Raw genomic sequence first — 11547 nt, forward strand, 5'->3', positions numbered from 1 at the left:
AGGGGAGGGGGAGGGGAGGGGGAGGGACAGAACACTTAGTGCCAAGTCTCAGCCAGCAGGAATGGAAAGTAACAGGTAAAGTTAACACCATTTATGTGTCTCAGGTCTCTGAAGGTATCACCGCCGATCCTCTTGGGCCCTTACCGATGATTTGTCCAGCGCCTGCTGGGCAGCGACAGCATCAGGCACAAATAGAGGACTGGGACACCAAAGCCTGGGTTCTTCTGCCCTGTGCTGCTCTGCACATGATACAAGGCCTCGAAGGTGAGCCCTGAACGACCATGCCTATTATTATTTAGCATCTGTGCCCTAGAGCAGCCAAAGCGGTCTGACTGTCATGGAACCGTATCCTTAGTTAAGCATTAGGACAATAGTAGGGAGCCAGGAGCACCTGCTAGATTTTCCATATGAACACAGTTGCAAACCAGAACAAAATCACTTGTCAGACTATGTGTTCTGATTTCTTTTTAACTGACAACAAATTGTTAGCATATTGTTATCTATGGTGTAAAACTGTAAAGCTTTATTATATATATACCTTTTTTTTGAAGTACTGAGGTTGGAACCCATGACCTTGATCTTGCTAGGCAAGCTCTCTCCCATCAGAGCTCCAGCCCCAAGTCCTTTTTATTTTATTTTGAGTCCAAGTGTCACTAAGATGCCCGAGCTAGGTTCAAACTTCCAACCTTCCTGCCTCAGATTCCTGAGTAGCTAGGATTACAGGAATATATGCTGTATATACATATTGTGAAATGTCTTAACTGAGCTAATTAATATATCCACTAACTCACATACTTACCACTCTTACGATGAGAACATTTAAAATCTACATTTCTGGCCATCTTGAAGTATACTACACATTTTCAACTAGTCACTGTGCTGCACAAGTTATGATCGCAAAATATGGCGAATGCTCCTTCCGAGTGACATCCAACAGCAAGGCTGGGATCTTTGATATAGGAAGTGGTGGGTCAAACCTTGGTAACAGTGTGTGACAACTTTCATCTTAAGTAGTGTAGTCAGTTGTGAGCTACGGTTGTCAGGAGGTGTGTTTTACATTGTGCCATAAATCATGGATCATGAGCAATACATTAACAGAAAATTTGGTGGAGGAGAAACATGAAAATTTGTCAGTTTCACTGGCGTTGTGAGATCCTGCTGCATCAGATTCTAGCTTTTTAAGAAATGTTATCACAGGAGGTGAAACTTAGGTCTATGGTTATGATCCTGAGACTAAGGTTCAGAGTTCTCAATGGAACTCATCCAGTTTTCCTTCTGGAAAAAAAAAAAAGTGGTAATCAGGATCCAACATCAAGGTGATATTGTTTGTGGGTTTTTTTGACCTTGAAAGAGTTATACAAGCTGAATTTGTACCAGGAACACTATTGCAAATCCTTATAGTATACGGGCTTATTAAAGTGTTTAAGAAACTATGTGGGTAGAAAATGTCCTGAGAAATGGACCGTTTCATACTCCATCATGACAATGCTCCATGTCATGCATCACTTCAGGTACAGGAATTTCTGTCAGAAACACATGCTGCGTCCTCACCCAGCTTATTCAAAAGGTCTGGCACAGTATTTCTGGCTCTTCCCCAAAGTCAAAATGACCATGAAAGGCAAAGGTTTTGAATCCATCCAGGTCATCAAGGCAGCCATGACAGCACAACTAAAGACACTCACGAAAGAGGACTTGCAGAACTGCTGCAGAAAGTGGCAAGAAAATGGGATGAGTGTGTTTGAAGAGATGGGGAGTATTTTGAGGGGGGTTAATGGGAATGTGGTTTTTTTTGCTGTAATATATTTAAAAATTTAAACATTCACATTTTTATCAGAGGTCATATAATAGATCTCCAGAATTTATTCTCTTTGTCTAAATGAAACTTTGGCCCTTTGACCAATATCTGTCCATCCCCAAGAACACCACTGTAGTCTCTGCTTCTGTGAGTTTGAGTTTTATTTTTTAGATTCTACATGCAAGTGAGGTCAAGCAGCATTTTGTCTTTCAGTGCCTGGCTTATTTGATTTAGCACAGCATCTTCCAGGTCCATCTGTGTCACAAGTGACAGGCTCTTCTTTTTAAAATAAGGCTGGATATTATTCCACTATGAATATATACCAGCTTTTCTTTATTCACCATCCTTGCTGTGTTCTGATTTTTAAAATTGGAGACTCTAATCGTCCCTATGTCTTGAGAGATCGGGAGCGGATAGAGGAGGACAATGGGGTCCCTACAGCAGGAGACTCCAGGAGTTGTCATTCCCCCATGAGTATTGTTGAGCTGCTGGCTGCTGGAAGGATTTCATTTGGAAGCTATACTTTGGAGGGCTGGGACATCCAGATAGGCCTGGGGAATAGAAAACTTTTTCTTTACTGGAATATGATACTTAAAAACAACACAATTGCATGCTTTTTCCTGCACCTAAAGCGTTTTTGGGAAGTGCTACAATCTTACTTTCTAACAAAAGTTTTGAAGTGTCTCTAAAATCAAGCAGTTGGGCCCCTGCATTTGCATACTGTTTTGTTATTTGCCTTCTACCCAGCGTAGGAGGCTCTGCTTGCTCCGTGGGGGGCAGTTGCAGTTGGGCAGGGCAGTCTCTGGGAGAAGCTGCAGGCATCTGCCACATACCCAAGTTCACCGGCTTGGCTCAGTCTCCTTGCCTGACTGACCCCAGCTGGCAATTCCCAACAGCCCCGCTCTGTGTAGACATGGTTTTGCTTTTTGAAGGACAGGAAATCCATCCCCACCATCCTAGGTCAAAGACATGCCCTTGAAAGCACCCCAGAGCTGTGACTGCAAGGTCAAGCTGCAAGCCCCTAGGACTAAGAAACAGGCAGGCAGAGTCGGTTGTGGCCTTGTTTGAAGCTCAGGATGTGGCCTAGGGAAGTCTTAGTTTATCTTCTCTGTCACATGGGGATCCCTGCCCCTGCCTCCTAGAGCGGAGGAAGGATTAAGTGAAGTAGGAGAACACGCGTTGCCCAGGTGTGAGCCGGTTGCCCTAGGTGGGGAAGCAAAGGGCATAAGTCAACCGTTTCAAGGCCCCATCTGTGAATGCAGATGGCTGTATTTTCCCTTCACAAGGCCTTCTTGGGAAATGCAAATAAATATTCTGTGTAGGGCCTGATAAATACAGTAGCGGCAGTTATAGTCATGTGCCACTTAACAGTGTGTAGACATTCTGCGAAACACTCCGTTGGGCGATTTAGTCCCTGTGCAAACATCTCAGGGTATAGTTACACAATTTGAGGCGCTATGACGTCAGTAAGCCACATAACCCTGTGCAACCACTGCTGTGCAATCAGTCCTTTGTTGATCAAAGAGTCCGTGTGCAGTGCGCGACTGTGGTCTTCCGCTGCCAACAATGCTGTCTGTCGTTCATTCATTCACAGTATTCACTAATACAGATTCTCCTCCTTGAACGACCCCCTGGTTAATGACCATTCGCACTTACAACTGAGGTACGCTGTTCAGACTTGCTACCCGCTGCTTGGACTTTGTATTTATGCTGCAGAAACATGAGCAGTGGTGCAGCATTACATTACGGCGGCTTCATCAGCATTACATTAGGGCGGCTTCATCTGCATACACTACTGTAATTTTTGCTGATTGTACCGCACAGTATAGTAGTTTTGTGATTTGTTATTCATTACAGTACTACTGTAAGAGTTACACAAATAAAACCAAAGTCATCAAATTAGAGCTTCTTTTGACCACTTCTTCATTGTGACTATTGCAGTGTATGTACTATATACAGTTCCTCATTACTGACCAATTCATTTAACAATCTAGTTGCAGGACTGTGACTCGGTCGTCAATTGAACAGCTGTACTGTTAAACTTATAGTATGTACCCAGTGTCTGTCTTAGACTCTAGGGGTGCAGCAGTGGGCAAAAGAGGCCGCTCGGGGGGCTTATGTGCTGTGGGGTGGGCTGGGGGATGAGGATGTGGAGAGAGACCCCTGGAGAGAGTTGTTTGGTCGCTGGATGATGATGTAAGCTATGGAGAAAGAGTGAAGGACTCAAAGGGACAGGAAGACAGGGGAGGGAGAGGTTTCATTTTAAATGACAGGGTTTTGCACAAAGGAATAATATGATTTGAGTTGAGCTTTTTAAACTCCAGCTGCTGCCGAGGGGACAGCAGAGGTGAGAACAGAGGCAGGGAGACCAGAAGAAGGCTCAGCAAGAATGTGAAGAGAAACACTGTGTAGTAGAAGTCGCAGTCGGAAGTGCCGGGTTGGCATTGTGGGTGTATTTTGAAGGTAAGGCAGCACGATTTCCTGGTCGATGGCACCCAGGAAAGGAGAGGAACAGGGGAAACAAGGTGGACCCCCAGGGTTTTCATGATCCATTGGAGTGGCCCTCCCTGAGACAGAGAAGACCAGGAAGGGCAGGAAAAGTCAGATTGAGGATCCTGTCAGGCACCCAGGCAGAGAGCCCCAGAGGAAGTTGGATGTAGAAATTCGGAGTTTGGGTTTGAGAGTCAGTCAGTCTGTGAGACTGGAGGAGATCAGCAAGGAGTGACAGGAAGGGTCTGAGGCCTGATTTGGGGCAGAGAGCTGTGAGGAGAGGCCAGAGAGGCAGGGGGAGCGGGAGGGGAGTGCACCCAAACAAGGGGAGTGTGCGGAGGCGTGGTGATCTGCTGTCAGACAAGGGTCACGTTCGGTCACGTGACAGGAAGTCCTAGCACTGCAGAAGCACGGGGTCCACAGGTGCCCTCCACAAGGAAAAGCAGCGGTGCAGTTAGGGACCCCAAGGGACATCAGCGGGTGTGGTTTAGGCTGGCTGAGGAAGAGCAGTGAGGAGAAAGAGGGCACCATCCCTGCCCAGGGCTGAGGAATGGGCACCGCAGGCCACCTGGGAACATTTAACCTAAACCACAATTGCCCAGTTGCAGTGCATTACGACCCTTTTCTCCCCAGTTACCCTGTAGGTATGTATTTATCTTCTCCACAGCTTGCACTTTAAACTGATGTTTAAAAAGCTTTGTGTACAGAACAGGCACTCTCTGCCATGAGGTGCTATCGCTAGGGAGATCTGCTGAATTTGGGTTCCAATGCCTTTGCCTATACCCCTCACCTGCCATCATCAGGTGACCTTTATAAACATACACATTAGCACTGACTGAGGTCATTTGGGCTGAAGTATCTTCCTCAGATACTTGTCATCTTAGTCACTTTTCTCACTGCTGAGACCGAATATCCAACACCCACAAGGTAAGGGAGGAAAGGTTTATTTCAGCTCACAGTTTGTAGAGGTTTCAGTCCATAGGCTCTAAGGTAGGGTGGCATGGCAGAGGGGCATCACAGAGGACAAACAGCCCATGGCAGAGCAGGCAGGAAGCAGGAAGCCTGCCTTCTATCTCTCTCTTTATATTCCATCCAAAACCAGGTGTGGTGGCATACTCCTGTAATCCCAGCACTCAGGAGGCTGAGGCAGGAGCATTGTTGAGTTCAAAGCAAGCCTAAACTACATAATGAATCCCTGTGCCCCGCTCCCCCCAAAAATCCAGGCTACAAGCCTATTGGTTAGTGCCAACCACACCCAGGGTGGGGTGTCCCATCACCCACACCCAGAACAATGCTAAACCAATCAGTGGACTAATCCAGTCATCGCACCCTTAATCCACATTTCCTTACCCAAGATCCAGCCACTTACCTAAGGCTTTGGGGGGACATCCAAATACAAGCCATAACTGCTGTCCTTACTTAAAAAGGTGAATAAAGGAAGGAGAAGAGGAAGGGAGGAAGGAAAAGAAAGGAAGACAGTGCAAAAGAAAGAAGAAAAAGGAAGAAAGGAAGGAAGGCAGGAACAAAGAAAGGGAAAGAGAAAGGAGATAGAAGGAAGGGAGGAAGGAAAAATGGAAGGGATGGATGGAGGCAGCAAAGAAGGAAAATAAAGTGAAAAGAGAGAAAGAAGGAAGGGAGGAAGAAAGAGGAAAAGAGACAGGAAGGAAGGAAAGCAAGCAGGCGAAGGGTCCCAAATAGCTTTAGAATTAGTCTTTTTTGAGGGTTAATTTCTGAAAGAAATCCTTGTCTTATAAACTGCCTCTGGTACATTTGATAGCCTCAGTGTCTAGAAAAAGCCAGTGTTTGTGGAGTGAATTCACTGGTTGTTCTTGCCGTCTAGTCTGGTGAAGATTCCTCCACAACCATTAAGACCTTGAACTCATCTATAGAGAGCACTGCCCCATCCTCGTTGCAGCCCAGGAAGCTTATATTTGTAATCCTAAGAAGTTATTGGAATCCTAGCGGGTTAGTTCCAATCTACCACTTCCAATGCAACCCGTGGCGAGAATAAAGACACTAAGGTGTATTTGTAGTTATGGGGAGCCGAGGGGTCCTAAGTCCAGCCACAGTAATGGCCACTGTGAACGAAGGCCTCGACCCAAGGCTAAACCCAGGTCTTACTCACGCATGAAGAAGGGAGTAGCTTGAGGATGAGTGACTGTGAGAACCGTGGGACGTAGGTGAGTGCCATGAGCTGGGCTAGGCAGGAGGCCTGAAATCACCTCTGCAAGTGCAGAGAGAAGGGTATGCAGAAAGTAATCTGCATAACACAACTGAGATAGTATCTAATGTTTCGGGGGTGCTTCGGCTCTAATGTGTAATCTTTCAAGCCCCAGGAAGTCAGAGCCTCTATTTTAAGGCTTGATCCCAGCCGACAGCATGGAGCACTGGCTCACACATCCCACCTCATCTCAGCTCACATGTGGGAACACTGGAGGATCCGGGGAAACACTCCTGCCATCTTCAAAGACTACCATCAGCACCTTCGCTAGACCGATAAGCATTGCTTAAAGCCAACTGAAGGGACAAGGAAAGGGTCCCAGCCAGCTCTGTACATAGCAATACATGGAAAAAGGGTCAGCCTCAGCCAAAATGGAGACAACTGCTCCTCTTTCAGGGAGAGTGACCCAGGTGGTCCTCCACACCGGTCCTAAGAAAAACATCAGCCCCCAGCCCCTGCTCCATCCCTGCTCTCCTCTGCTTGTTTACTGAGCTCTAACATCCTTCTTTTTCTCTCCAACATGTGTATTCGGAAGCTCTTCGGCTTTTTATTAAATGCAACTCTACTGCTAATACATTACAGATGTAATCTTGAGCCAGCCACATGCTGGCAGTGCACCCGGCTGGGTAGGGGCCAGATTCAGAATGAAGTTCTCCCTGCCAGTGATCAAGTTTGGTTAAGAACTGAGATATTCCCTGCCAGATGTGAAAAATTCCAGAATGTTTTTCCAGCTGCATTTAGAATTCTGGTAGTTTCTCTTCTGGTGATGGAGTTTGGGGCTCATCGGAACTAGCAATGCTGAGAGGCGGAGCTGTAACAGAAAGATGTCAAAGCACAGAGATGCAGGCAGGCCCTGAGGCTAGGCTAGCCCAGAGGATGAGATCAATTGTGTTGTTAGAAGCCTCTCCAATCTTTTATACCTTTGACTCCATCTCCCTCCCACAAACCACTGGACTGAATAGGCTTTGAGAATCCTACCAGGGTGTGTTTTGATAACATGTGATCAGTTTTCAAACCAAAGCTCACTGAGGCCGTGAAATCCAAAGCTGCAGCCTTCCATGGGCCAGGAGTACTTGGGTTCCACCAAGTGCCTTGGTCACTGGAACGCAGGGCAGTGGCTGTGGACAGGAGACCCCACATCATCCTCTTGGCTCTCGAGTATCTAATGGACTCATTCTGCAACGATCTAGTTCGTTATGAACAGAAGGAAAAGCTCTGAGAGTAAGGCTGTACGAGTGGCTTTGAGGATGTTTTTGCTGAAATGCCTGTATGGAGAAGAACATGATGGAGAGTGCAGCATTTCCTAGATCTCCAGCTGCTGTCCCAGAGCCTGGGAACTACTGAGGCTGTTACACAGAAACTCACAGCTGGGGAGGAGGCAAATACTTCTGAATATGAAAGTACACGAAAGTATAGTCTGGCGGTTAGGGGGAAGTTTACTCTTCACAGGTTGACCATTTAAGGATGTAGCTACCTCGCCCTGACACTGATCGCTGGGAATCGCATACGAACACAGGAAGAGAGACACCGGGGGTCAGGCTCTGGTGTCTATGAAAACTGGCTTTCATAAGAACTCTCTCCAGGGTTCCCTTTCCAGGCAGCTCTCCTCATGACATCAGGACCTCCTGCCTCTTAAAGGTTTTATCAGCAACGCTGTCACCAGACTGGGGACCAAGCTTCCCGCACAGGAGTCTCTGGAGACACCCAAGCCATATCGAAGCCACAGCAACCACAGAACGGGGTTAGAAGCCAGGCCTGTCTGAGTCTGGTCCGCAGTCTTCTTGCGATACAGGAAGATGACAGCATCTGCCAGGCATTTTCCTTCCACAGACTGGGTCCCTTCTGCAGTCTGAGGCTACACTGTCCTCCCCACATAGCTATTTCCTGCCTGGCTGGGTCACAGCAGGTGTGAATCCATTTCCCATTCCTCTCTAGTTTATTTCATGCAGCCGGATACATCACATCCATCATTTTGATTTAGGCATTTTGTCGAAGGTGACAAAGATATGCCGGAAGAGAGCCGTGAGAGGAACAGAACAAGGAAACACATTTTTCCTAGGACTTCCCCTATTGAGTCCCACTTTGTCCTTGCAAAAGGCTCTTAGCACAGCGAAGTGGTCCTATTTTGAGAAAGGATAAGATTCTGGAAACTGGCCCACTCCTATGTCATCTAATGGGTCCCCTAGAATAGTTTCTCAAACTTTGCTGCGTGTGGAAGAATCCCTCCTGCAGAGCTTGTTGACACACCGTGTTCTTGGCCCCTCCTGGGAAACTGGGGAGGCAGAGTGGGCCTAGGTGGGCAGAGGATAGAACTGTCATTTCTGATAAGCAGATGATGGGTGTATTGGGTGCCCCACCTTGAGGATGTCACAAAGGAATCTTCTCTGTGTTAACTGGGTTTGTCTGTCAGTGCCGGGAGAACGACAAGCCTTCGGAGCTTTTGGAGCTCCCCTGGGTGTTACTGTCACTCAGGAATGTCAGGCTGTTCCCAGCTTTCTCCTCCACACACCAACCTGGTGCAAAGGACAGAAGAGGGGGAAAAGATGAACGAGTCAATAAAATAAACTTTATCTACTGGTCATTTAGCTCAAACAGTCCCTGCCAAGAGAATTACTAGCGAACAATCTTTGTGTTTGATTCAGATTTGCAGGCTATGCAGATCCGTTTTCTTATTTGTAAAATATGGAAAATACCAATACCTTGGGGTTTGTTGTGAGGATTAAAGACATAGTTAGTGAATGTAGCTTTACAGCTAAAATCTACCTTCTCAGAAACTCAGGTCAGGGTACTTATGAGTAAGGCCAGTGATAGTGGTTCCCGGGGAATGAACACGCACTAGGTCAGGCATATTGCAAACTGCTCCATAGATGATGTTGCCCTTAAACTTCAAATTAAGGTTGAGGGGGTCACATGTGCAAGGCTGTGAGCTTGATCCCTAGCACCACAAGGAAACAAACAATAAACAGACTACCGAAAGAGAAAGACAGTATTGTCTCACATTACCCCTGAGCAAACTAAATTTTAGAGATTACATAACTTGTCCAAGGTCACAGAGCCAGAGGTTGAACCAGGTCTCACTCAGGACGAGGCTGTTACTGCCTTACCAACCACAAGAATCCTACCACTGGGGCCTCTTAAGAAAACATCAGATGGACTTTATCCCACACTGGGCTGAGAATGAGGTAGAACCATTTCTGCTTCCAGGAGCTATGTGGGCTTGGGCAAGTCACTTTGTGGTGGGAATCTCAGTTTCTTTCTCTGTAATCTGGTGTCTAAGGCCCCTTCCAGTGCCAACATATGAGGACTCCACTACTTTTCCAGTAGGACATCGGCTCCTACTGGAAAAGTTGAGTTCTAGAAGTTTCTCTCATTGAGTTGAGTTCCAGAAGTTTCTCACATTGCCAGTGTACCATCTCCTGGGATTCCAGCAATAAACTAGTTTAGAGGACTATTTAGTCTCTCAGGCTCAGAGAGAAGGGATGTCTGGACATGAACAGGGAAAATAGGGCCTCAGCAAATGGGAAGGATGGGGGAGCTGAGGGTCCACACGAGGCAAATGTGTCTTCCAGGCTGTGGATGAGAGGGAGCAAGTAGAATCAGGTCTGTGCCCAGATACAAGTACAGTACTTTAACATTATTTGAAGAGACCGAGTCCTTGCTGGACATACAACCAGTTCGTGTCAACACAAACCTCTTACAAAACAGAGATTTTGTTTTAACCTTGTTGACAACATCCACCACCTAGAGTCTACTATGAGTGGCTTATGATACTTGCTTTGTCATATATTTATCCATCTAGCCATTTTTTAATTCATCTTATTTTTATGTACTTCAAAATAAATTGCAACCTCGATATACGTCCTCCTACATATTGAAGCACGCAATTCATTAACTAGAGTTTGATAATTGCTACATTCTCTTTGATATACAATTTATAGGTGATGGATTTTGCTACATACATTAAACCTGAATAATGCTGACCCTCATCAAGACATAGCAAGTGACATCACCTCAGCACATTCTTTTAGGCCTCTTTCCCACTTGATTTTTTCCCCACTAAAGACTGGTTTTACCCAGAACACATTTTTAAATTAGATTTACTGACTTACAACTTACATGAAATAAAATTCACAAAATTTAATTTTTGAGGGCCAGGGACATAGCTCAGCGGCACAAGCACCTTTAGGGCAAGCACAAGGTCCTGAGTTCGATTCCCGGTACCAAAAAATAAATAAATAAAATTTCATTTTTGAATGAGTTTTACCAAATGTGTACAGTTGTATAACCATCACCATAACCACACCACAGCATATTTCAAGTACCTACAGCATTCTCTAATGCTTGTTTTCGGTCAGTCCTTTGTCTCCTGCCCTGGCCCCTGCAAACTACTGATCTGCTTGCTAGCACTGTCACTTTGCCTTCTCTAAAATGTCATGAGTGTTATCACATAGTCTGTGGCCTTTTACATCTAGCATCTCCCACTTAGCAACTTGCCTTGAAGACCCATTCATGTTGTTGGATATCATAGTTCATTCTTTACTTATTGATAAGCATCCATTTGCCCATTGATAAACATTTGGGTTGTTTCCAATTTCAAAAACTAAAATCTCAAATGAATACAATGTAGGAGTGGTGTGGAGTAAGGCTCAGTTGAAAGGAATCACTAGTCCCTGTATTAATTTTGTTTGGAACAGGAAGTAGGAGATAATATATATCTAAGTCAGGAACCAGCAAACTTATTCAGTAAAGGGCCAGATGGCAAATACATTAGGCTTTGTGGCTCACACAGTCCTTCTGTCAATTCTCAATTCCCCCACAGTAGCAAAAAAGCACCTGCAGACCATTACAAACACAGGTGAATGGCTGGGCCAAGAAAACTTCATATATGAATACGGAAACTTGAATCCTAGATACCTTTCACATTTTGTGAGGTAACCTTTTTTTTTTATTTTTATCTAACTTAGCTGCCTATAACAATAGTACCCATGAACTAGGTCAAACTAATCATTATGAGACAAAATTTCTATTTCAGTTTTTAAAA

The sequence above is a fragment of the Chinchilla lanigera genome, unplaced genomic scaffold, assembly GCF_000276665.1.
Source record: "Chinchilla lanigera isolate Chin_1 unplaced genomic scaffold, ChiLan1.0 scaffold00023, whole genome shotgun sequence".
In the NCBI taxonomy this organism is placed as follows: Eukaryota; Metazoa; Chordata; class Mammalia; order Rodentia; family Chinchillidae; genus Chinchilla; species Chinchilla lanigera.